Consider the following 23900-nt stretch of genomic DNA (forward strand, 5'->3'; position numbering starts at 1 on the left):
GATATTTAAAATAATCCATTTGCAACATCATCTCAGAAAACATACCAAATTTTAAAAATACAAAGTATTGCTGAAAATTCTATTCTTGAACCCTGTGACTGACCAACCTGTTAATTTTTATTCATCCTTTTTTCTTTCTGTTCCTCATACTGGATAGTCTTGACTGACCTATCTTCAAGTTTGTGGATTCTTCTGCCTGCTCACATCTGTTTTTGAGCCCCTCTAGTAAAATTTTTATTTCAGTTACTTACTTGTTAATTCCAAATGTCCGTTTAGTTCTTTTTTCTACATTGATATATATATATTTTCACCTTGGCTTTTTTTTTTTTTTTAAATATTTACTTATTTCTCCTGCATATCATTGTTTGCAGTCACTTTCTGTCTGTTGTGTGCTCATCTTCCTTTTAGCAGGCACCAGGACCTGAACCTCGGACCACCCATGTGGGAAGGAGGTGCTTAATCACCTGAGTCACCTCCACTCCCTGCTTTGTTGTGTCTCTCGTTAAGTTTTCTTCCTCTCAGCTCACTGCGCCAGCCTGTCATGTCAGCTTGCTCTCTTACTTGTCTTCATTACGAGGCACTGGGAACTGAACCTGGGACCTCCCGTGTGGTAGATGGGAGCTCAAATGCTTGATCCACATCTGCTTCCCTCACCTTGGTTTTTTTTTTTTTAAAGAATTATTTTTTATTTCGCTCCCCTTCCCCCCCATTGTCTGCTCTCTGTGTCCATTCACTATGCATTCTTCTATGTCCACTTGCATTATCCAGCACTGGGAAACTGCATCTCCTTATTGTTGTGTCATCTTGCTGAGTCACTCTGTATGCAGCGCCACTCCTGGGCTGGATGCCCTTTTTTCACGTGGGTGGCTCTCCTTGCAGGGTGCGCTCCTTGTGCGTGGGGCGCCCCTGCATGGCACAGCACTCCTTGCGTGCGGCAGCACTATGTGTGGGCCAGCTCACCACATAGCTCAGGAGGCCCTGGGGGTTGAACTCTGGACCCTCCATATGGTAGGAAGACGCTTATCAGCTGAGCCATGCCCACTTCCCTCACCTTGGTTTTTGAAGAACAGTTTTGCTGAAGACTTCTCATTGACATATTTTTTTTTCTTTCAGCACTTAGACTGTCAGTTTATTGTCCCCTGGCTTTCATTTCCTCTTCTAAGTCAGCTATGTTTATTGAGTTGCTCTGCTCTCTGTAAGAGTCCTTTTTTCTCTAGCAGCTTTCATGATTTCTCTTCTTGGCGTGGAGCAGTTTGACTATGACATGTAGGGGCACAGGGCTCCTTGTTTTATCCTTCTTGGGGTTTATGGAGCTTCTTGGTTCTGTAGATTTATTTTCTTCATTGTTTTTGGTAATTGTTCCTTCAATTTTTTTGGTACCTTTTTGTCTCTCTTTCTTTTTCTCCTGGCACCCTTATTTTTTTCCAGGGGATACTGGGGATTGAAATTGGGACCTTGTACATGTGAAGCACACATTCAGGTCCCTGAGCCTCTTTCATTTTTTCTTCAAATTTTTACTATTTTTCAGACTGGGTAATTTCTATTGTTATCTCTTTGAATTCAAAGATTCATTATTCTATTATCTCAAATCTGCTGCTGAGGTTATCTTGAAAATTTTTCATTTTTGTTCTTGTGCTTTTCAACCATAAAATTCCTATTTTGTCCTATTTGTTTATACTCCTTTTGAGTCTCACTGTCTTCATATTTCCCTTTAATTCTCTGAACAGTTTTAATTGTTTGAACATACTTATAATAGCGGCATTGAAATCTTTATAAGCTAAAACTAACATCTTAGCCCACTTAGAGTCAATTGCTTTTCTCTGCTTTTTCTTTCTTTCTGAGTATGGGTAACATTTTACTGTTTCTTTGCATTCATGTTTTATAATTTTTATTTTGAAAATTGGACATTTTAGTTAATACATTTTAGCAGCTGTGGGTTCTATTTTTTTTTTTTTTTAATATTGCCTGGACTCAAACTGCAGAATCTTTCTTCATTGTGTAGCCACTGATAACTGTTCAGCTTTTTTTTTTTTTTTAGGTCAGTATAAAGAAGTTATTGGGAAATGGGGGAAAAGAACAGAGTTTGCTAAGAAATGGGAGAGAAGAATGGAAATACGTTGGAAACTGAGGCACAGTGATGTCACAAGGAGAGATTTGCTGTTTCCATGGCTACACTTGCAACCTAAGGAATGTGGTAATTAAGAGTTCCCGGCAAACAGGATAAAGCTGTGAAAGGCTGAAAGAAAAGATGAGCAGATAACATTTGTGTAAATAGAACACTTAAACTTTGTACTTTGAGATAAGATTTTTTGAATTCCTTAGACTATGAGTAATGTTGATGGTTAACTGCATGTTGTTGCTTCTACCCACATGGACTGGAGTATAAATAGAGCCCCTTGTGAACAAAGTTGTCTGATGAGTCTCTACTTACAGACCCCCTTCCAGTGCTCGCTTTCTCTCCCTCTCTCTCTTTCTTTCTTTCACTCTCCCTTTTCTCTTTCTTTCATTCCCGAAACCCTTCGGGTCCAAATCTCCAACAGAAATACACATAGAAATTTAATGCTTCTCTAGGCAGAGAGATAAGCTCAGCCTTTTAATTTTTTAGTTTTGGAGGGTGCCATATAAAATACTGGATTCCCAGTTAAATTTGAATTTTAAACAAAAGCAAAAACAAAAACACCACAAAGAATAATCTTCTTTGCATGGGCTAGCCTACTAAAATATTATTCATTGTTCATTGTGAATTTCAAATTTTACTGGGCATTCTGTATTATATTCACTCACTCACTCATTCCTACAGCTGGCACAGCCCCATTCCTGGCACTGTCCCTGCGTCTTCACGGTTATGCTTCACCATCGTTTGGGCACAGCGTGTGCTCAAGCACCTCGCTCTAGTGAGACTTCCATTTCCTGCCGGAAGAGCTGTGTGTAGTCTGGTAGCACATCCAAGTTCAGCCACGCCCGGTCTCTCTGCTTCTACTTTCCAGTCCACCTCCTGGGAGTCTCCTGCACGTGCATATATTATTCCAGTGGGAGTGCTTATCTAGTCTTTCAGGAGAAACGTGAATGGGTAGGTACTATTCACGGAAGGAAGACCAGCTTAATTTCACTGTAAGTAAGGAAAATACTAATTGAAACGGCGACGCAATACCACCTCCTCCCACCAGCAGAGGGCACATGGTTGCATGCCTGATAATAGGCAGCGCTGGCCGGGTGCAGGTGTGTTGATGGATGAAGCCTTCCTGAGGGGTCCTTGGTGGGTGAGAAGAAGTATTCCAACACCCAGCGACGGAGAGACCCACTCCTGGGTAGATGTCCCAGAGAAACCCATTCATTGGTCAGAAAAAGTGCGTGCCTGAGGATCTTGCCCACAGCCTTGTTGCAGTAGCAGCGAGAAAGAGGGAGCCCACGCATCCTCGAGAAGAATGGAGATGTGCAATGTCGGGGTGTGCAGCCCCCAGATGACAGCTGAGCAGCCAGTGTGGGGAGCAGCACGCAGAGAAGAGCAACGTCGTCACAACCCTGGAAGGAGCGCTCCAGGGAAAAGGATTTGACAGATATTCCGATAAGCTCTTGGAAAAATGTGGAGAAAGGCATAAGGCAAATCCAGTGGAGGAGTTAAAAAATTTTAAGCTCTATTGAAAATTTTAAAGTCTAGAGAAAGTAATGAATTGCATGCACAAAACCTGTTATGGACTTAATATTGTATAGTTTTTGGGGAAATGAACCTCCTTTTAACAATCTAAGCCTACTGACTCCTTTTCAGACTCTGGACTTTCAAAAGCAGTTTCTGGAAAGGACAATTCCATATAAGGAAGTTCAGGCCAGAAAGAGGGGAGCTAAGCTGGGGAAATGATGGGGCGGGGGTGATTTGCCAAGCCTGGGAAGCTGGAATGAGACTGGTGCCAGGGCTGACCTTCACCGCTGGCCCATCTCACCAGGGTCAGCTGGTCTGAGTTTCCTCCACCCCATACCCACTGCTCCCCGGCCATCAAAATCGGCACCTTTTTGTGCAGGGGTTCACCTGTCCAGGTCACAGACCCCCGTTTGAGTGGGACGGTGCTCAGTGCTGTCCTCTGATTGCCATGCTGGCAGCGGTGCAGGCTTGGGTGAGGCAGTCAGGCAGTCCAGCGTTAGGGCACTGTGCCTCATTCTCACAAGCCTTTTCTTGTCAACAAAGCACAAGTCTTGCAAATCACTGGCCTCGGCATTCAAGGGTGCTGTTTACCGCAGGCTTTTGGTGTCACCCCTGAACACCTAAGCTTCCTGGAGTCATTCCTGCTTTGTAAGCCCAGTTCTGAATACCTTGTGGATGCCTCTGTTACACAAGTAATATTTCCATATTTAAGTTTGACACTTGGTAACGAGGAGCTATTGCAGGATTTTAAGTTATAAAGTGGCATGCCCAGATCTGCATCTTGAAATGGTCCTTAGGGTCTGAGAGTGCTGTGGTTGAGAGCAGGGTCCCAGGCCTGTGGAGGGAAGGTGTGGAAGGGCTGTTTTGAACTGAGCGCTTTCACTCTTTCCTCTCGAACTCTGGTCCCAGCATTTACTGGCCATTGGTGTTTACACTCCAGGTGTGAAACGAGTCAGTGGGCATTTTCCAGACCTCTGGATCAGACCTTCAAGGTTATTTTCTTGTGTAGGATGGTTTCTCCTTTTCCCTTACAGTCATACCTTGGTACTCAAATGCTTTGAAACTCATCGAATTTGGTACTCGATGCATTTTAACATGAAAATTTTGTCCCAGTACTGTACCTCCCGGAACCAATTAACGATGAGCATCAAGGCACCATTGCACTGGTTTTCCTTCCACATGTTGTCTCACTTCTCTTCCACTGCTTCTTCTGGCTCCTGGTTTTATGTTTCATGCTTACCTGAGCACCTGGGCACCTGCTTTCCTCAACAGGAGTGCCTCTCCCCTGGACACCTTAGAAGTATATTCCTGGGTTGAGGAACTTTTACTTTGGTCTAACCAAGTGGTTTCAACTCTGGGTGCCTCTCAGTCTCTAATGAAACCTACAAAGTATAATACCACTGGCCACCCCCCACCCCCCTCCACCAAAAGCTTCTGATTTAACTGATCTGGCCAACTCTTAGGACTTGGCATGTTTAAAGAGCTTCTCAAGTGACTCAAACATCCACCCAGGGCAGTAACCATTTGCATAACCATCAGGGTGCAAGGGACTAAGAGAAGGGTGTTCTGAGAGCACTTGAGCATGTGCAGAGAAAAATGATAAGCTACTATCCTTGAAGGAGAAAGCTCCCAGGATGGCCCTGAAAGAAACTCATTTCTTATAGCCACGGGGGTGACATTGCTGAAAATTAGAAAGTCTAGGTGTGGTGACAGCGGTTCAATCACTGCTGAATTCATGGTTGCACCAACTTTCTCCTGGAGAAGAGGGGCACTGAAACGGGAAGAATGGGATCCTGAGATGGGGCAGGGTCCGCCAGTGTGCGGGGGGTCTGGCCAGGGTGTGCGGGGCCCAGCCAGGCTGTGTGGGGTCTTGCTAGTGTGCACGGGGTCTGGTCAGTACACAGGTGGTCCGGCCAGTGAGCGGGTGGTCCTGCCAGTGTGTGCAGGATCCAGCCAGTATGTGCGGGGTCTGCCAGGGTGCATGGGGTCTGCCACACGCGGGGTCTGGCCAGTGCACGCAGGGTCTTGCCAGTGCGTGTGGGGTCCAGCCAGCGTGCACGGGGTCTGCCACACACGGGGTCCAGCCAGTGCACGCGGGGTCCGGCCAGGGTGCACAGGGTCTGCCACATGCGGGGTCCGGCCAGTGTGCGTGGGGTCCGGCCAGGGTGCACGGGGTCTGCCACACGCGGGGTCCGGCCAGGGTGCACAGGGTCTGCCACACGCGGGGTCCGGCCAGTGCGCGCGGGGTCTGGCCAGTGCGTGCGGCGTCCGGCCAGTGCGCGTGGGGTCTGCCAGGGTGCACGGGGTCTGCCACACGTGGGGTCCGGCCAGTGTGCGCGGGGTCTCCTTTGCAGGTGGCACGATGTTGGGCTCTGTCTGTGGAGGGTGCTTGATGGTGCTGCAGAAGGAAGGGCTTTCCCTCCTGGCTCCGAGGTGCCTTCTCTTTCTTCTTGCTCCTACTGCACGGCTGCCCACAGCACATGGGGGCATTTGGAGGGGTGCTCAGCCCCATCCAGCTTTGGTGGCACCCACACTCTCACAGGCACCTCAGCGGCTGGTTTTCCACCTTCAGCCGCCTGTCCACCTGCCCGGTGAGTAGTGATCAGCCGTTCCTGGGCAACCCAGTGAGGGTCTCTGGCAGCCACTGGGGCTCTGGCCGCTACGAGTTACCACCTTGGGGGAGAAGGGCCCCTTCCAAGTTTTGTTCTTTCTTGAGTAGATTTCTCTTTATTTCTTTATAATGAATCCCTGTTATTGTTAGTAATTTTTGCATCAAACTTTTCTTGTCCAAATTTTTGTGTGATTCCAGTCCCTTTATTAGACAGTTACTGATACAATTGTGGAGGGAGAATGAGGCTGGGACGGGGCTAGGAGTGCACTTGTGCCCTTGAGATTTTAAGTAGGGAAATCTGGGGAGTGCTGACAGAGAAGGGGGCGGTGGAGTACCAGCAGCTAGGGGAGAGTGTGCCAGGTGGCAGGTAAGTCAAAGCCAAGTGGGTGGGCAGCGGCCGTGGCTCAGTCAGCTGGGCTCCCGTCTACCGCATGGCAGGCCCGGGCTAACGTCCCTGGGCCTCCTTGTGAAGGCCGCGCGCCCGCATGCTGTGGAGTGCCGCTGGCCCACAAGCACTGGGGAGAGTGAACTCAGCAGGTGACGCAACAGAAAAGGGAGACAAGCAAAAACACAGAAGAGCACATGGCAAATGGACACAGAGAGCAGACAGCAAGCAAGCCGCTGGGGAGAGGGGAAATAAAATAAATACAGACACAGAGGAACACATAGCGAATGGACACAGAGAGCAGATAGCATGCAAAAAACCACAAGGGGAGGGGATAAAAAAATTGTTAAAAACAAAAGCAAAAACAAAACAAAAAAACCAAGTGGGCAAGGGGGAGATGAGCTGGCTCCTGTGAGGCTCTGAGAGTCACCGTGTGTAGAGAACTTGGCTTTCGCTCTGAGAGGGGGCCCTGAAGAGGTCTGTGCACAGGAGGGTAGGGACCCCGCTAAGCTTTACCCAGGCTGTGGTAGGCCAGGGTGGGAGTCAGGTGTGAGAACCTGGCCTTGGACCTACGTGTTGGTGGAGAGCTGGGTATACTTTGAAAGCGGAGGGAAAATACTTGCTGATGCCTCCAGTGTGGGGTCCAGGTTGACGCCACGCACTTCAGCCCGAGCACAGGATGGCCAATCCAGGCAGGTGGCTGCACCGTTCACAGCCCAAGAGCAGCTCTGCATCTGGAGCAGCCACCCTAGCCCATATTCCGCAGCTCTCTGTCAACCCCGCTGCATCTCCAACTTGGCCAGGGAGGGGCCGTGAGTGAGCACATGGGTATGCAGGCAAGGAGTCTCCTCTGGGTTGTAAGGTCCAGCCGTTTCCCCCGCTTGCTGGGACCTGCTGGAAATTGGCCCTTTAGGACAGCTCTAGGGAAAGCTGTTCAGGGGGAGCTACAAAACCAGCTGAGGGGGTGCCAGAGAAATGGCCCAGACCACAGAGCTTGGCACTGGAGCAGCCGCGCCCTACCCACTGCAGAGTGGGATGGGAAGAGAAACCTTTTCCCACGCCCTATTTCTTCAGTGCTCTCTGACAAAGCTTAACATACATAGCACCAGTTGGCAAAAGAAAAATACCTGAAGGGCCCAGGTCTTCTTCCTTTTTTTTTTTTTTTTTAAACGGAGGTCCTGGGGATTGAACCCAGTACATGAGAAGCAGGTGCTCAACCACTGAGCTACTTCTGCTTCCTGCCCCAATCCATTTGTACAGAGCATCCAACTACCACTGGAGAATTCAGAGTCCACAGGCACTGATAACTGGCACAAGTGTTTAAATATTCTTTAGGTGTTCCTTTTCTTTTTCCAACATTCCCCACAGTTTTGTCATCTGAAATAATAACTCTCATTTTAGAGATTAGTTTGATTAAATCAAACAATTCCAACACATGTTAAGCGGCTCGTATTTAAACACTGTGCAAGACTCAATGGGGTTATGCTGGAAAAGAGCAGTAAGTCCGGGGGCTGCCCGTCAGGTGCGCCCAGTCCAGTCTGAAGGCAGGAAGGGTCCTGTGCACGCGTGGGGGCGGCGGTGGGGCAGGTTCACTCTGGCTCCAGCTGTGCGGACCCCGCCCCAGCTGCCCCCAGGGAACAGAGCTGCCCGGGCTGCGCTGGCAGCGGCGCAGGTTCCCCGCGCTGCAGTGGAGAAAGAGTGTAAAATAGGCGAAGGGGGCGGGCGGGGTCCCCGAGAGCCCCGAGAGCCCCGGAACTCGCCCGGAGCCCTGTCCTCCGGCGCCCCCCCCCGCCCACTTACCTCACCCACACCAGGCGCGCGGCCCTCGGAACGCGGCCGCCCGCCGCAGGGCCTGCTCCGCGGCTGTTGCCTTAGGACACATGGTGGCGCAGGTGTCTCACGACGACAGGTAACCACGCTCGTACAACACAGCCGACGCCGCAGAGGGCGAAGAGGACAGAGGAGGCCGCACCCCCGGCGCCCGGACGTCTTCGTAGTGAGGCCTCCCCGGGAACTCCACGCTGCCCTTGAACCCCGCCGCCAGCACCTCCCACGCTCCCGCGCCTGCTCCCACCGCGCCGGCGCTCCGGCCGCGCAGGCGCAGACCCGGCCTGACCCCGCCCCCGGGGCGCGCGCCCGCCGCCGCCGCCGCCATTTTGGGGCGACGCGAACGCCTCCCGGGGCCTGGAGCCGGTTCCCCCCAGCGCCGGCCGGCCCGCGCCCATGTGCGTGCGGCGGCGCGAGGCCGCCGGGGACGCCTCCGCCAGCGTCCCGGCCTCAGCCCAGCTCCTGGAGCCGCCGCGACCAGGGCCGGGGGCCGGTGAGTGCGGCCGCCGCGGGGCTCCCTCAGGCCGGAGCTGCCCCCCCGTCAGCCCCCACCTGTCACCCCCGACCTGTCAGCCCCCCGCCTGTCAGCCCCCGCCTGTCAGCCCCCACCTGTCACCCCCGACCTGTCAGCCCCTCGCCTGTCAGCCCCCGCCTGTCAGCCCCATCCTGTCAGCCCACCCACCTGTCACCCCCCACCTGTCAGCCCCCACCCGTCACCCCCCCGACCTGTCAGCCCCCGCCTGTCAGCCCCCGCCTGTCAGCCCCCACCTGTCACCCCCGACCTGTCAGCCCCTCGCCTGTCAGCCCCCGACCTGTCAGCCCCCGCCTGTCAGCCCATCTACCTGTCAGCCCCCGTCTGTCAGCCCCCACCCGTCACCCCCCACCTGTCAGCCCCCGCCTGTCAGCCCCCGCCTGTCAGCCCCATCCTGTCAGCTCCCGCCTGTCAGTCCCCACCTGTCACCCCCCCCCACCTGTCAGCCCCCGCCTGTCAGCTCCCGCCTGTCAGCCCACCCACCTGTCACCCCCCACCTGTCAGCCCCCACCCGTCACCCCCCACCTGTCAGCCCCCCACCTGTCACCCCCCACCTGTCAGCCCCCCACCTGTCAGCCCCATCCTGTCAGCCCCCACCTGTCAGCCCCCGACCTGTCAGCCCCATCCTGTCAGCTCCCGCCTGTCAACCCCCACCTGTCTCCCCCATCCTGTCAACCCCTGCCTGTCAGCCCCCACCTGTCAGCCCCCGACCTGTCAGCCCCCCACCTGTCAGCTCCCGCCTGTCAACCCCTGCCTGTCAGCCCCATCCTGTCAGTCCCCACCTGTCACCCCCCCCCGACCTGTCAGCCCCCGCCTGTCAGCTCCCGCCTGTCAGCCCACCCACCTGTCAGCCCCCACCCGTCACCCCCCACCTGTCAGCCCCCACCTGTCAGCCCCCCACCTGTCAGCCCCCGACCTGTCAGCCCCATCCTGTCAGCTCCCGCCTGTCAGCCCACCCACCTGTCAGCCCCCGCCTGTCAGCTCCCGCCTGTCAGCCCACCCACCTGTCAGCTCCCGACCTGTCAGCGCCCGACCTGTCAGCTCCCGCCTGTCAGCCCACTCACCTGCCACCCTACCCACCTGTCACCCCATCCTGTCAACCCCCTCCTGTCACCCCACCACCTGTCAACCCCTGCCTGTCACCCCAATCCTTTCACCCCCATCCTGTCAGGCCCCACCTGTCACCCTAGTCCTGTCAGCCCCCGCCTGTCAGACCCCTTTTCCTGTCACACCCCCCTCCTGTCAGACCCCTTGTCAGCCCCCACCTGTCTGTGCACTCCCTGTCAGTGTCCCGTTCTCCCTGCCTGTCATTGTCTCCCACATGCATGATTCTCCGGCTGTCAAGGACCCCCGCTGTCGGTGACACCCCGTCAGTGCTGTCTCAGTGCCCCCAGCTGTCAGGCTACCCCTCAGGTCAGCTCACCTTCCACCCTTTGTCAGTGTCCCCCTCTGCCCTGCTCCTGCCTGTCGGGGTGGCACTCCCCTCCGCCACCCGTCTCCCATCCTGTCAGCACCCCATCATCTCTCCCCTCATCTGCTCTCTGCCCCCTCTCTCCTCCACCCCCATTACTGCTTCTCCAAATGTCACAAGTCCCCTTACCCTGTTCTGTCACCTTCCCCGGCCTGTCTACCCTCACTGCCCCGTTTCTTCCTCCATCACCACCATTTATTTCTTCCTTACACCTGTCACCTTCCCCCATACCCTTTACTGACCCCATCTGTGACCCCCTTCCTGACCCATCTGTACCCCTTTACTGACCCCATCTGTGCCCCCTTTACCCATCTGTACCCCCCTTATTGACCCTCATCTGTCCCCCTTTCCTGATCCATCTGTACCCCCTTACTGAGCCATCTGTACATCCTTACTGATCCCTTCTGTGTCCCCCTTCCTGACCCATCTGTACCCCCTTCCTGACCCATTTGTACTCCCTTACTGACCCATTGTACCCCCTTACTGACCCATCTGTTCCCCCCCTTACACCTATCTGCCCCCTTACTGACCCATCCGTGTCCTCATTGTGTCCACACACTGAACTTGCCATGGTGGGAGTCGTGGGAACCTGAGTCTGGACACTGCGTTGGGGATGCTTTGGTCAGCTGGACAGAAGGGTGAAGGAGGACAGTTGGCAGTGGGTGTAGTTCTGGTGGTTTAGACCTCTGGTCAACCTGGAGAGAGATTTTGGAGGTAGGCAGAGAACTTGCTGATAGATGAGAGGAGTGATTTATACGCTCTTGATGAAACAAATGGGTGCACAGCAGCACTGTTTACTGAGATGTGGAAGCTTGCTTCGTGTGGTTGGCGAGGTGTGGGGAGTTGTTACAGGCTAGAGGTAGAAAGCAAGTCCTTCTCCCGGCTGAGAGTAGTGTGAGGCGCCTGAGAAGTCCCGGAGTTGATAGGAAGAAGGCTTGCGGGGGAGTCGAGCCCAGAGAGTGGTCAGGCTGCAGGCACAGGACCATTAGCACAGGACAGCACTCGAGGCTTGGGGCTGTGTAGCTATTGAACACACACAGGGCAGAATTTATTGAGCATTTATGTATTTTATTTATTTTTCCCTTCCCCCCCCCCCCGTTGTCTGCTCTCTGTGTCCATTTGCTGTGTTGTCTTCTGTTCCACTTACATTCTTGTCAGCAGCACTGGGAATCTGTGTCTCTTTTTGTTGCATCATCTTGCATCAGCTCTCTGTGTGTGCAGCGCCATTCCTGGGCAGGCTGCACTTTTTTTGTGCTGGGCAGCTCTCCTGGAGGGGCGTGCTCCTTGCACATGGGACTCCCCTACGTGGGGGACACCCCTGTGTGGCACGGCACTCCTTGCACGCATCAGCACTGCGCATGGGCCAGCTCACCACACGGGTCAGAAGGCCCGGGGTTTGAACCCTGGACCTCCCATGTGATAGGCAGACACTCTTTATCAGTTGAGCCAAATCTGCTTCCCATATTGAGCATTTATTGTGTGCTACTGTATTAAATGCTTTATATGAGTTATTTCATTTAATCCTTACAAGAACCCTAGGGTATAAGAACTAGTATTTCTCTTTTTTACAGATGAAGAAATCGAGGTGTACAACTAAATAATAGATCTCAGATCTAGGTTTAAATCAAGCACTGCCACCCCCCCACCCCTGCCTTTTTTTTTTTTTTTTTACATTAGGGAAAAGACTTTTAAAGTATTTTATTGTTTTAAATTTTTGAATAATAATGATAGCTGATTATGTGCCAGGTACTTTTAAAGTGTTTTACTTACACTATCTCATTTAATTCTTAAAACTACAACAACATAGATACTCTTAATATTCCCGTTTTTCATATGAGAACACTCAGGTACAAACAAATTAACATACCCAAGGTCATGGGGAATAAATGAGAGAGCCAGGACTCAACTCACACAGAACTTGTGTTTGGTTGCCTCTTACGGATGGCTTAAGCACATGGTAAAAAGAACTCAGAAACAATTCAAAGAGTACCAAATTGTGTATAATGAGGTCAGTTTTTCTCTCTCTGTTTTCAGCTACCCACTTCCTCTCCAAGGCAACCAGTCTTGCCATTTTCTTTTGTATACTGCTGGAGATAACAGCCAATTGTGTGTGTGTATGTGTAAGATATAGATGTATTTTAAAAATAGAAAGGAGTAGCATATGCTATACATTCTTCACTACTGTATTAGTCAGCCAAAGGGGTGCTGGTGCAAAGTTCCAGAAATCTGTTGGCTTTTATAAAGGGTATTTATTTGGGGTAGAAGCTTACAGTTACAGGAGCCTCAAGAGCCCAGTTCAAAGTTGCTTTCTCACCAAAGTCAGTTGCCGTGTGTTAAAGCGGGTGACCTCTGCCTGGTGCCTCAGGGCTTCCTGTGTCAGTCTCTGGCATGGGGCTCGGCTCTGCTTGGCTTGGCTGGTTTCTTTCCAGGCCTTCTCAGTTGCTCAGCTCCTCTGTTCTCTTCAGCTGCAAACTGTCAGGTGAATGACTTCTCTCCCCCCGGGGCCCCAGGAAGGGCTTGTCCATTTATATCAACCTGAGTCACACCTTTTGACATGGTAGAATCAAGCCCTAATCCTAACAGGTAATTTAATCAAAAACATCTTGGGTGAATCTAATACAATCAAATGGTATCATACCCAGAGGAACAGATTTGTTTATAAACATAATCGTTCTCTTTTTGGGATTCATAAATAATCTCAACTGCCACAAGTACCTATCATAATTTTTTTTTCTTTTAAATTTTTATTTTGAAATAATTTCAATTTACAAGACAATTTAAAAAATATTACAAACCCCATACAAAGAACTCCAACATACCCCCACCCTCCCAGATACCTGGATTTACCAATTTTATTTATTTATTTTTGAGGTACTGCGGTCTGGGGATTGAACCCAGACCTCATATGTGGGAAGCTGGCACTTACTCAGTGAGCCACATCGGCTTCCCTGAGTTAGTTTTTTGTTTGTTTTGCTTTTTGTTTGTTGTGTTTTTTTCCCCCCACTCTGGGAGGCACTGGGAACAGAACCTGGGATCTCCCATGTGGGAGGCTTGAGCCACATCCAGTCCCCACATTCACCAGTTTTAACATTTTGCCACATTTGTCATATCATTCTATCAATTAATCTCTCCATCCATCATGTCTCTGCTTCTTTCTGCTTTCTGAACATTTGAGGCAGGTTGCACACATCATATTTCTTGAATACTTCCATATACATGAAGACATAATACTTCCATGTACACTTCCTACAAACAAGACTGTTCACTATGTAATCACCTTAAGTGTAGTTATCAAGTTGAAGAAATTTAACATTGATATAGAGCTTTCATTCTGTGTTTCAGTTTTTTCATACGTCCCAGTAATGCCACTTTGAGCCTTTTCTCTACCATTCTTAAATCCCAGTATTGCATTTAATTGTCATTGTCTCCTTAGTTGCTGTTCATTCCCCCCTCCCCGCCCCGGTGAAGACATATATAAAACAAAAAACTTCCTATTCCAGTCCCTCCCAAGCAGACCATTCAGTGGGATTAATAACATTCACAATGTTGCAGTACCCTCACCACCTTCTTATTACTAGTACTTTCCCTTCACTCCAAACAGGAATCCTACACCCATTTTGCTTTAAATCCTGTTGCCTTTGCCCCCCTCCCCCTCCCCACCCGCCCCCCCAGGAACCTGTACTTTACTTTTTGTCTCTATGAGCTTTCATATTCTCTGATACTTTCTTTGTGGTTATCATGGGGCTTATATTTAACATCCTAAATCTGTAACAGTCTCATTTGGTTTGATACCAACTTAACTTCAATAGCATACACAAACTATGTTCCTATTTTTCTCTATCCCCCCACTTTTGTGTAGTTCTTGTCACAAGTTAAATCTTCATACAGTATGAGTCTGAAACCATTGATTTATCATGACATTTTATGCATTCACCTTTTAGATCCTGTAGGAAGTAAATAGTGGAGTTACAAATGAAAAATACAATAGTACTGGCATTTCTATTTACCCATGTCATTACCCTCACTGGATATCTTTATTCATGTGGCTTTGGTCAACTGTCTAGTGTCCTTTCCTTTCCTTTCAACCTGCAGAATTTCCTTTACCAGTTCTTGTAGGGCTGGTTTGGTGGTGATGGACTCTCTCAGTTTTTGTTTATCTGGGAATGTCTTCATCTCTCTCTGTTTTAAAAGACAATATTGCCACATACAGAATTCCTGGGTGGCAATTTTTTCCTTTTAGCATTTTAAATATGTCATACCACAGCCTTCTTACCTCTGTGGTTTCCGATGAGAAATTGGGACTTTTAAAAAAAAATTTATTGAAGTGTATCACTCACACATAAACATACATAAATAATAAGTATATATTAATAGTTGTGAAATTACAAAACATATATAACATCATACAGACCCTCATAACTTACCCTACCACCAATAACTTGCATTGTTGTTAAACCTTTTTAATGATTAAAGAGCATTGTCAAAATATTACTACTAACCAAAGTATTTTCCCCCAACCAACCCTAATGTTATTATCTTTATATAATTTATATATGAACATACATAAACAAGTGTATAGTAAAAGTTGTGAACTTGAAAAGCAAGCATGCATAACATCATACAGGGTCCCATACATCAATCCTCCACCAACACCTTGCCTTGTCGTGAGACGTTTGTTACAAATTATGAAAGAATATAGTCAAAATCTTACTACTAATCATAGTCCTTATCTTTTTAAAAAAAGATTTATTTATTTTATTTCCTTCCCTTTCCCTTCCCCTCCCCCCCCACCTTGCTGTTTTTGCTGTCTGTATCCATTCGCTATGTGACCTTCTGTGTCTGTTTCTCTTTTTAGTCTTCTCATTATTTCTCCTCTAGGATTCACCAGGATTTGATCTTGGGGACCCTGATGTGGAGAGAGGTTCCCTGTTAGCTGTGCCATCTCAGTTCCTGGTTTCTGCTGTGCTTCACCTTGACTCTACCCTTTGTCTCTCTTTTGTTGTGTCATCATTTTGCTGCACAATTCACTTGCATAGGCACTGGCTTACTGCATGGGCACTCTCGCCATGTGAACATTCAGCTCGCCATGCAGGCACTGGCTTGCCACACGGGCACTGGCACATCATGCAGGCACACTTTCTCTTCTTCATTTTCACCAGGAGGCCCCAGGGATTGAACCCTAGTCCTCCCATATGTTAGGTGGAAGCCCTATCGCTTGAGCCACATCCACTTCCCCATAGTCCTTATCTAACATTTGGTGTGTTTTTCCCCCAACCCACCCTATTATTATTTTTTAAATATATTTTTTATGACTGAAGTTGTAAACTTATAAAACAATCATTCACATGTACGGAATTCCCAAACAACACCCCTCCATATATACACCACACTGTGGTGGAACATTTGCTCCAGATAAGGTAATATCATGTGATTGTTACTGTGCCCATAGTGTACATTTAGCTCACATTTATCATGCTGCCTCTTTATCAACACAGTGTATCTTTTGCATAGATGCTAGAATATTATATTATTATTGCTAACCACAGTCCACAGGTCACTCCAGCTGTTTCTTTCCCATGCTTCTCCACATTCCCAACACCCTGCAGTAGTGATGTACATTTGCTCTAGCTCACAAAGGACAGTCTTGGATCTGTACCATCATACACAATTCTCATCCACCTCTTGGTTTACTGTGCTATTCAGTTCCTAGATTATTCTCTAGCATTCTGTCAGTTGGCATTTACATATCTAGATTACCATTTTCAACCACATCCCCATTTATAAACTAGCTATTACTCACTATGTGTTACCATCCACTCTATACATTTCCACACTTTTACAGTAAAGCTAATTAAAACTTCTACATATATTAAACATCAGTAGTCCATCTCAGTCCTCCTCTTATCTCCTTTAAGAATCTACCACCTACCACCAGGTCTTGAAGAAATTTTCCTACAATTTCTTCTGGAAGCTTTATGGTTCTTGCCTTTTTTTTTTTAGGTTTTTGATCCATTTTGAATTAATTTTTGGACACGATGTAAGATAGGGGTCGTCTTTCCGACTTTCAGCTATGGATATCCAATTCTCTTAGCACCATTTGTTGAATGGACTGTTCTGCCCAAGCTGTTTGGGTTAGACAGGCTAGTCAAAAATCACTTGACCATACATGTGAGGGTCTGTTTCTGAACCATCAGTTTGGTTCCATTGGTCTGTGTGTCTGTCTTTATGCCAGTACCATGCTGTTTTTACCACTATAGCTAGGTAATTTAAAGTCTGGAGATGAGGGCTTGCTTTTCCTTTTTATGATGTTTCTGGCTGTTCAGGACATCTTACCCTTCCAGATAAATTTGATGACCTTGTTTAATGCTGATGAAATTTTTATTGGGATTGCATTGAATCTGTATATCAGTTTGAGTAGAATTGACATCTTAATGATATTTAGTCTTCCAATTCATGAGCATGGAATGTTCTTGCAGTTATTTAGTCCTTTTTTGATTTCTTTTAACACTGAGTTACAGTTTTCTGAATACAAGTGCTGTACATCGTTGGTTAAGTTTATTCCTGACTATTTGTGTTTTATCTATCATTTTATTTTCACCACTCTTTTGACATTTTTGTTTACTTTTATTGATATAATCTTCATTTCTAGACTCTTCTCCAGGTCTTTCTCTCCTGTCTTTACTTTTTAGGCTCTAGCACATCCTTTAGCATTTCCTGGAAATCTGGTCTCTTGGTTAGAAATTCTCTCAGTTTCTGTTTATCTGTGAATATTCTAATCTCGCCCTCAATTTTGAAAGATAGTCTTGCAGGATATAAGATTCTTGGCTGTAAGTTTTTCTCTTGTAGTATCTTAAATATATCATATCACTGTCTTTTTGCCTCCATGGTTTCTGGTGAGAAATCAGCACTTAATCTTATGGCTATCCCTTATATGTTATGCATTGCTTTTCTCTTGCTGCTCTCAGAATTCTCTCTTTGTTTTTCGCATTTGATATTCTGATTAGTATGTATCTTGGAGTTGGTCTATTTGGATTTTTTCAGGTGGGAGTATGTTGTGCTTCTTGGACATGGATATCTACGTCCTTCAACAGGGTTGGGAAATTTTCTACCATTATTTCTTTAAATATTCCTTTTCCTTTCTCTTCTCCTTCTGGGACACTCATGACACATATGTCTGCATGCCTTTTGCTGTCATTTAGTTCCCTGAGACCTTGTTCAATTTTTTCCATTCTTTTCTTCAGCTATTCTTTTGTATGTTCACTTTCAGAGGCCATTTCTTAAAGCTCACTAGTCCTTTCTTCTGCTTCTTCAAATCTGCTATTATATGATTCCAATGTTTTTTAAATTTCATTTATTGTACCTTTCATTACCATACGATCTGCTGTTCTTCCATGTATGCTTTCAAATTCTTCTTTGTGCTCATCCAGTGTCTTAATATCCTTAATCTCTTTAGCTATTTCATTGAATTTATTAAGGAGATATTTTTGAACAGCTGTGATTAGTTGTCTTAACTCTTTAAGTCAGCTGGAGGCTTATCTTGTTCCTTTAACTGGGCCATAGCTTCCTGTTTCTTGGTGTGGATTGTAATTTTTTGTTGGTGTCTTGACATCTGGCTTACTAAAGTATTTATTCTGGATGCAGTTTTTCTCTTTAGTTTAGGGCTTCCTGCCTTTTCTCCCTTGCTAGTTGTGCAGTAGGAGCCAAGGTTGTAACTGGTGATATAAACTGTGGAGGCTCAAGCTGCCCTCATTGCACCAGGGACCAAAGAAGCTTCTCCCAACTTTTTCCTTTGACAGAAGTAGGGCAGTCACAGCTGTGTGGGATAATCCAAGTTGTGCAGGCATAGACTATAGTTGCCCAGAGAGACTGATGAAGTGTCACACCTCTTTCTCCCCTGCCTGGGGCAGGGATGGAGCTGCAGCTGTGGGCAGCAATTATGCAGTGCGGGTCCAAGATGACTGCAGTTGCCCCAGTAGACTTCTGATTATTCAGTCTATGCTGGCCAAAGGTTCCTGCAGTTACCTGGATAGGCTGGTACGGGGCCTGCCAGCCTCCTCCTTGCCAGAGGCTGTTCTGAAGCCTAATCTAGGACTGCAGGCCAGTCTGGGTGAAAGAAACTGGTTCCTACCACCACTGTTATTTTCTGTCAGCCTGGCTTCCCCTCAGGGTGGGGGCGGAGTCAAAGTGGAGGCCACTGGCCTCTTTCTGACTTGGGCAGATTCACACCCCAGCTGTTCCCAGGGTTATATCTTAGCCAGCCAAGAGTACCAATCAGTAGCCGAAATTGGCAGCCAACTATCTTCTCCCCTGATTTTGGGAAATGGAGCTTCCAATTCCAGGCATAGAATAGCTCCTGGGGCAGCTTGTGCCACCAGAGTAGGATAAAGACCGGCTTCTGCATCTTGGCTGATAATTGCCCAGAGAGGCTGGTGCAGGTCCTTGCAGCTTCCTCCCTGCTGGAGGTGACACTGGGGCCTAGACTAGAGCTGCAATCTGATCTGGATGGAAAGAAACCAGTCCCCTCCAGCACTGTGATTTTCAGCCTGCCCCTCATGCCAGGTGCAGAGTTAAGATGGCGGCTCCTGGCCTCTTTCTGACTTGGACAGGCTCAAACTTTAGCTGTTCTCAGGATTATACTTTAGCCCACTGAATTACTCATCAGTAGCCAAAGGTACCCAATCGTCTCTTCCTCTCCCATTTTTGGGAAGTCAGCTTTCAATTCCAGCTGTTTAACAGCTCCCAAGGTGGCTTGTGCCTCCAGTGGAGGATAGGCACCAGCCTCCATGGCGTGGAGTGCTCTACTTACAAATCTCCTCTGCAGATGGGCAGTCTCCTCCTTCATTCCTTCAAGTATGTTGCAGGATGCTCTTCTGGCCTCCTGGAGCCCAAACACGTGCCTCAGCCAGCTCCAGACCTTTTCTATTCATTTCCAAAGATTGATATACGTCCTTTTTCCCAATTAAGCACCAGTTAACCCTTAGCTTTCCGTTCTCTAAACTCATTCTATTTTCTGGTGACCCATATTAAAGTTAGTAATTCCGTGAGATTGCACAATGTATTTAGTTCAAGTAGTACAGTCATACAGTATTTGTCCATGTCTGGCTGGCTTCACTCAACATAATGTCCTCCAGGTTCATCATGCTGTCATATGCTTCACGACTTCATTCCTTCTTACAGCTGCGTAATAGTCCATCATGTGAACACACCACAGTTTGTTTATCCATTCATTGGTTGATATTCACCTGGGTTGTCTCCATCTTTCGGCAGTCGTGAATAACGCCGCTATGACCATCTGCGTGCAGATGTCTGTTCGTGTCACTGCTTTCAGTTCTGGGTATATACCCAATTGGCAGTATTCCCGGGTCGTGTGGCAAATCTATATTCAACTTCCTTAGGAACTACCAAACAATCTTCCATAGTGGCTGTGCCATTCTACATTCCCACCAACAGTGAATAAATTTTCCTGTCTCTCCACATCCTCTCCAACACTTGTAATTCTCTTTTAATAGTGGCCAGTCTGATAAGTGTGAAATGATATCTCATTGTAGTTTTGATGTGCATTTCCCTAATCATTATGATGTTGAACATTCTTTCAAGTGATATTTTGCCATTTGTATTCTTCTTTGGACAAATGTCTATGCAAGTCTTTTGCCTATTTTCTAATCAGGTCATTTTGTCTGTTTATTGTTGAGTTGTAACATCTCTTCATATATCAAGGGCCCTTATCAGAAATGTAATTTCCAAATATTTTCTCCCATTGAGTCAGCTGCCTTTTCACCCTTTTGAAAAAGTCCTGTGAGGTGCAGAAATATTTAATTTTGAGGAGGTCCCATTTATTTATTTTTTCTTTTGTTGCGTGTGATTTGGGTGTAAGGTCCAAGAAACCATCACCTACCACAAGGTCTTGAAGATATTTCCCTACATTTACCTCATGTTGTTTTATGGTCCTGGCTTTTATATTTAGGTCTTTGATCCATTTTGAGTTGATTCTTGTATAGGGAGTGAGATAGGGATCCTATTTCATTCTTTAGGTTATAGATAACCTGTTCTCCCAGTACCATTTGTTGAAGAGACTGTTTATCTCATTAACATGGGCTTGATAGGTTTATTAAAAAAACCACTACTTTGCTGTAGAGGTGAAGATTTATTTCTGGACTCTGAATTCTACTCCACTGATCGATTTTTTTTTTTTTTTTTTTTTAAGACTTATTTATTTATTTTCCCCCCTTCCCCTCCTCCTATCTTGTGGTTTTTGCTGTCTGTGTTGTCTTCTTATTTTCTTTCCTCTAGGATTCACCGGGATTCCATCCTGGAGACCTCTGATGGGGAGAGAGGTTCCCTGTCAATTGTGCCACCTCAGTTCCTGGTTTCTGCTGCCCTTCACCTTGACTCTCCCCTTGTCTCTCTTTTGATGCATCATCATCTTGCTGCATGACTCACTTGTGCGGGGCACTGGCTCACAATGTGGGTACTCATGCGGGCACTGGCTTTTTCAGAAGGAGGCCTCAAAAATTGAACCCAGGTCCTCGCTTTTGGTGGGCAGAAGCTCTATCACTTGAGCCACATCCACTGCCCGATGTGTCTATTTTTATACCAGTACCATGCTTGTATTTTTTAAATTTAATTTTATTTATTCCCACCCTAATTGTTTGTGCTCACTGTCTGCTCTCTGTGACTATTGTGTACTCTCTCTGTCTGCTCATCTTCTTTTTAGGAGGCACCTGGAACTGAACTCAGGATCTCGCATGTGGGAGGGAGGCACCCAATTGCTTGAGCCACCTCTGCTTCTTGCTTTCTGTGTTTTCCATTGTGTTTCCTCATTGTGTGTCCTTGTTGCATCAGCTTGCTGTGCCAGCCCATTGCGTCAGCTCTCTGTCTTGCTCATCTTCTTTAGGGGGGCACTGGCAACTGAACCCAGACCCCCAGGCGGGTGCCCAACTGCTTGAGCCACATCCTCTTCCCACTATGCCATTTTGACCACTGTAGCTTTGTAATGTTTCATGATCAGGCTGTGTAAATCCTCCCACATGGCTCTTCTTTATTCGAATGCTTTTGGCTATTTGGGTGCACTTTCCCTTAAACAAATGAATTTGGTAATTGCCTTTTCTAATTCTTTAAAGTAAGCTATTGGGATTTTGATTGCATTGAATCTATGAATCAGTTTGGATAAGAATGACATCTTCATGATATTTATTCTTCCAGTCAGTGAACACAGAATGTCTTTCCATTTCTTTAGGTATTTTAAAATTTTCTTTCTCTCTCTCTCTCTCTCTTCCCTTCCCCCCCGCCCCGCCCCAGTTGTCTGTTCTCTGTGTCCATTTGATGTGTGTTCTTCTTTTTGTCTGCTTCTGTTGTTGTCAGTGGCATGGGACCTATGTTTCTTTTTGTTGCATCATCTTGCTGCTTCAGCTCTCCATGTGTGTGGCACCATTCCTGGGCAGGCTGCACTTTCTTTCACACTGGGCGGCTCTCCTTACATGGCTCACTCATTGCGTGTGAGGCTCCCCTACGTGAGGGGCACCCCTGCATGGCACGGCACTCCTTGTGTGCATCAGCACTGTGCATGGGCCAGCTCCACACGGGTCAGGAGGCCCGGGGTTTGAACCACAGACCTCCCATGTGGTAGATGAATGCCCTATCCACTGGGCCAAGTCGCTTCCCCAGACCCATTATTATTTGTACTAAAGTGTCTGGCTTTTCTCCTGTGCCCACTCATTATTCTCACCAATTAATGACCTTCTTTATAATTTCCAGTTCTTGGTGAACAAAACCAAAGCTGCTTAAATATTTGGGGACAGGATTTTTTGTGGAAATAATTTATGTTCACTTGAATAAATATGTACAAGTGGGGTTACAGGACCATTTGTTAAGTGTATGATTTACAGGGTATGAAGCTTCCATTATCTTCAAACTGGTTGTATTGTTTTGTTTTGCATTGTCCAAGTTCTGCTAATAGGGAGGCAAAATTTATCCACCACCATATCAGAGAGTTGAGAGTGTCTGCATCTTCTGGTAGACGAATCACACCCATCAGCCTTATGGGATCTAAGTTCCCTCTTGATTTAGAGGTGGAGTGGACATCACAATCCCTGTGTCAGACAGGAGGCCTTTGCTGGGTGTGTCTCCTGATCAGTAGCTGTGTCCGCTAGAATCTAGTCGTGTTAGTGACCTTTCTCCACACCCAGACACACCTGGAGGGATAAATCCAGAGCAGGTGGTCCTGCACCTCCTTTCACCACCTTGGAGGTGGCACCCCTTCACCAACCTCTTCTCACTACGTCCCCTTCAGCCCTAGCACTGCTGGGACCCAGGGCAAGGGCAGTTGGCCGAAGATAGGCAGAGCATGTATCTTAAAATTATCTTTAGCATTGTTTTGTAGATCCTGTACTTCTTTGGTTAAATTAATTCCTAGATATTTGAGTTTTTTTGTTGCTATTGAAAATGTAATTCCCCCGTGGGTTTTAGTGGAAGGAGTCTTCTGTTACTGCTGTTCTTTGATTCTTGATCCCTGTTAGTTGCTCAAATCTGGGCCTTGGACCCAGTTCCGGGTGCAGACCAACTTCCTAGGGAGGGAGGCTGTAAAGGCCAGAAAAAGCCTCTCTGGCTGGCAGTGGATGTAGCTCAAGTTGTTGAGTGCATGCTTCCCATGTACGAGGCCTCTGGTTTGATCTAGAACCTCATAAAAACAAACAAATGAAAAAACCAACCCTAAATGGGGAGTGGATGTAGCCCAGTGGTTGAGCACCTGCTTCTCATGTATGAGGTCCTGGGTTCAACCTAGTACCTCCTTAAAAAAAAGCCTCATTATTTAATTTCCCCACATGCACTTCCTTGGTGGGCCAGCAGATGGTGATGTTTGACAGCCCTCTCAGTTCAATGCAGGATGGTTGTGTTTGCTGCAGTTAAGACCAGAACAATGTGATAAAAGATCTTGCCTGGAAGCCAAAAGCCTGGCAATTCAAACTTTCTCTGAGGTAGTTCTCCAGCCTTTGCTGTCAGACCCCTCCCTTTTCTTGGGTAGGAAGTAATTCTGCTCCCCTCTGCAACCTCCAAAATCAGTCCTGGTCAGCAGAGAGGGAGATTGGGAATTCAGATCTCTTTAGTCACTTGCTGGCTCCCAAGGCAAAAATAGCACAGCTCTACCCGGTCTGGAAGGGCTGGTGGGACACAGCAGACTAAATTTGTGGGTCAGAAGCTGAGTTCGGGGAAGCGGACTTGGCCCAGTGGTTAGGGCGTCCCTCTACCACATGGGAGGTCTGCGGTTCAAACCCCAGGCCTCCTTGACCCATGTGGAGCTGGCCCACACGCAGTGCTGATGTACGCAAGGAGTGCCATACCACACAGGGGTGTCCCTGTGTAGGGGAGCCCCACGCGCAAGGAGTGTGCTCCATAAGGAGAGCCGCCCAGCGCGAAAGAAAGTGGCGCCGCACACACGGA

General features: G+C 47.6%; 1 protein-coding gene and 1 long non-coding RNA gene across 15 annotated transcripts in view; one reads left to right on the plus strand and one right to left on the minus strand.

The window, feature by feature from the left end:
• Positions 1-7937: 7937 nt before the first annotated feature.
• LOC111764606 (uncharacterized) lies at positions 7938-8693 on the minus strand. Its single transcript, XR_002797182.3, has 2 exons — positions 8434-8693; positions 7938-8315 (listed from the first exon to the last, which is right to left on the minus strand). It is a non-coding gene; the product is annotated as an uncharacterized lncRNA (long non-coding RNA).
• Positions 8694-8749: 56 nt separating this feature from the next.
• The window catches only part of PPP6R2 (protein phosphatase 6 regulatory subunit 2), a 139944-nt gene continuing 124793 nt past the window's right edge, over positions 8750-23900 (plus strand). For 9 of the 14 annotated variants that reach the window (XR_011650343.1, XM_071219137.1, XM_071219129.1 and 6 more), the window contains exon 1: positions 8759-8953. The gene's annotated coding sequence lies outside the window, so the exon portion shown is untranslated. Of the gene's footprint in view, positions 8954-23900 lie in introns of all 14 variants that reach the window. The other 5 variants (XM_071219134.1, XM_071219133.1, XM_071219131.1 and 2 more) reach the window with 3 other exon arrangements.

This window comes from Dasypus novemcinctus, chromosome 12 (assembly GCF_030445035.2).
Source record: "Dasypus novemcinctus isolate mDasNov1 chromosome 12, mDasNov1.1.hap2, whole genome shotgun sequence".
Lineage (NCBI taxonomy): Eukaryota > Metazoa > Chordata > Mammalia > Cingulata > Dasypodidae > Dasypus > Dasypus novemcinctus.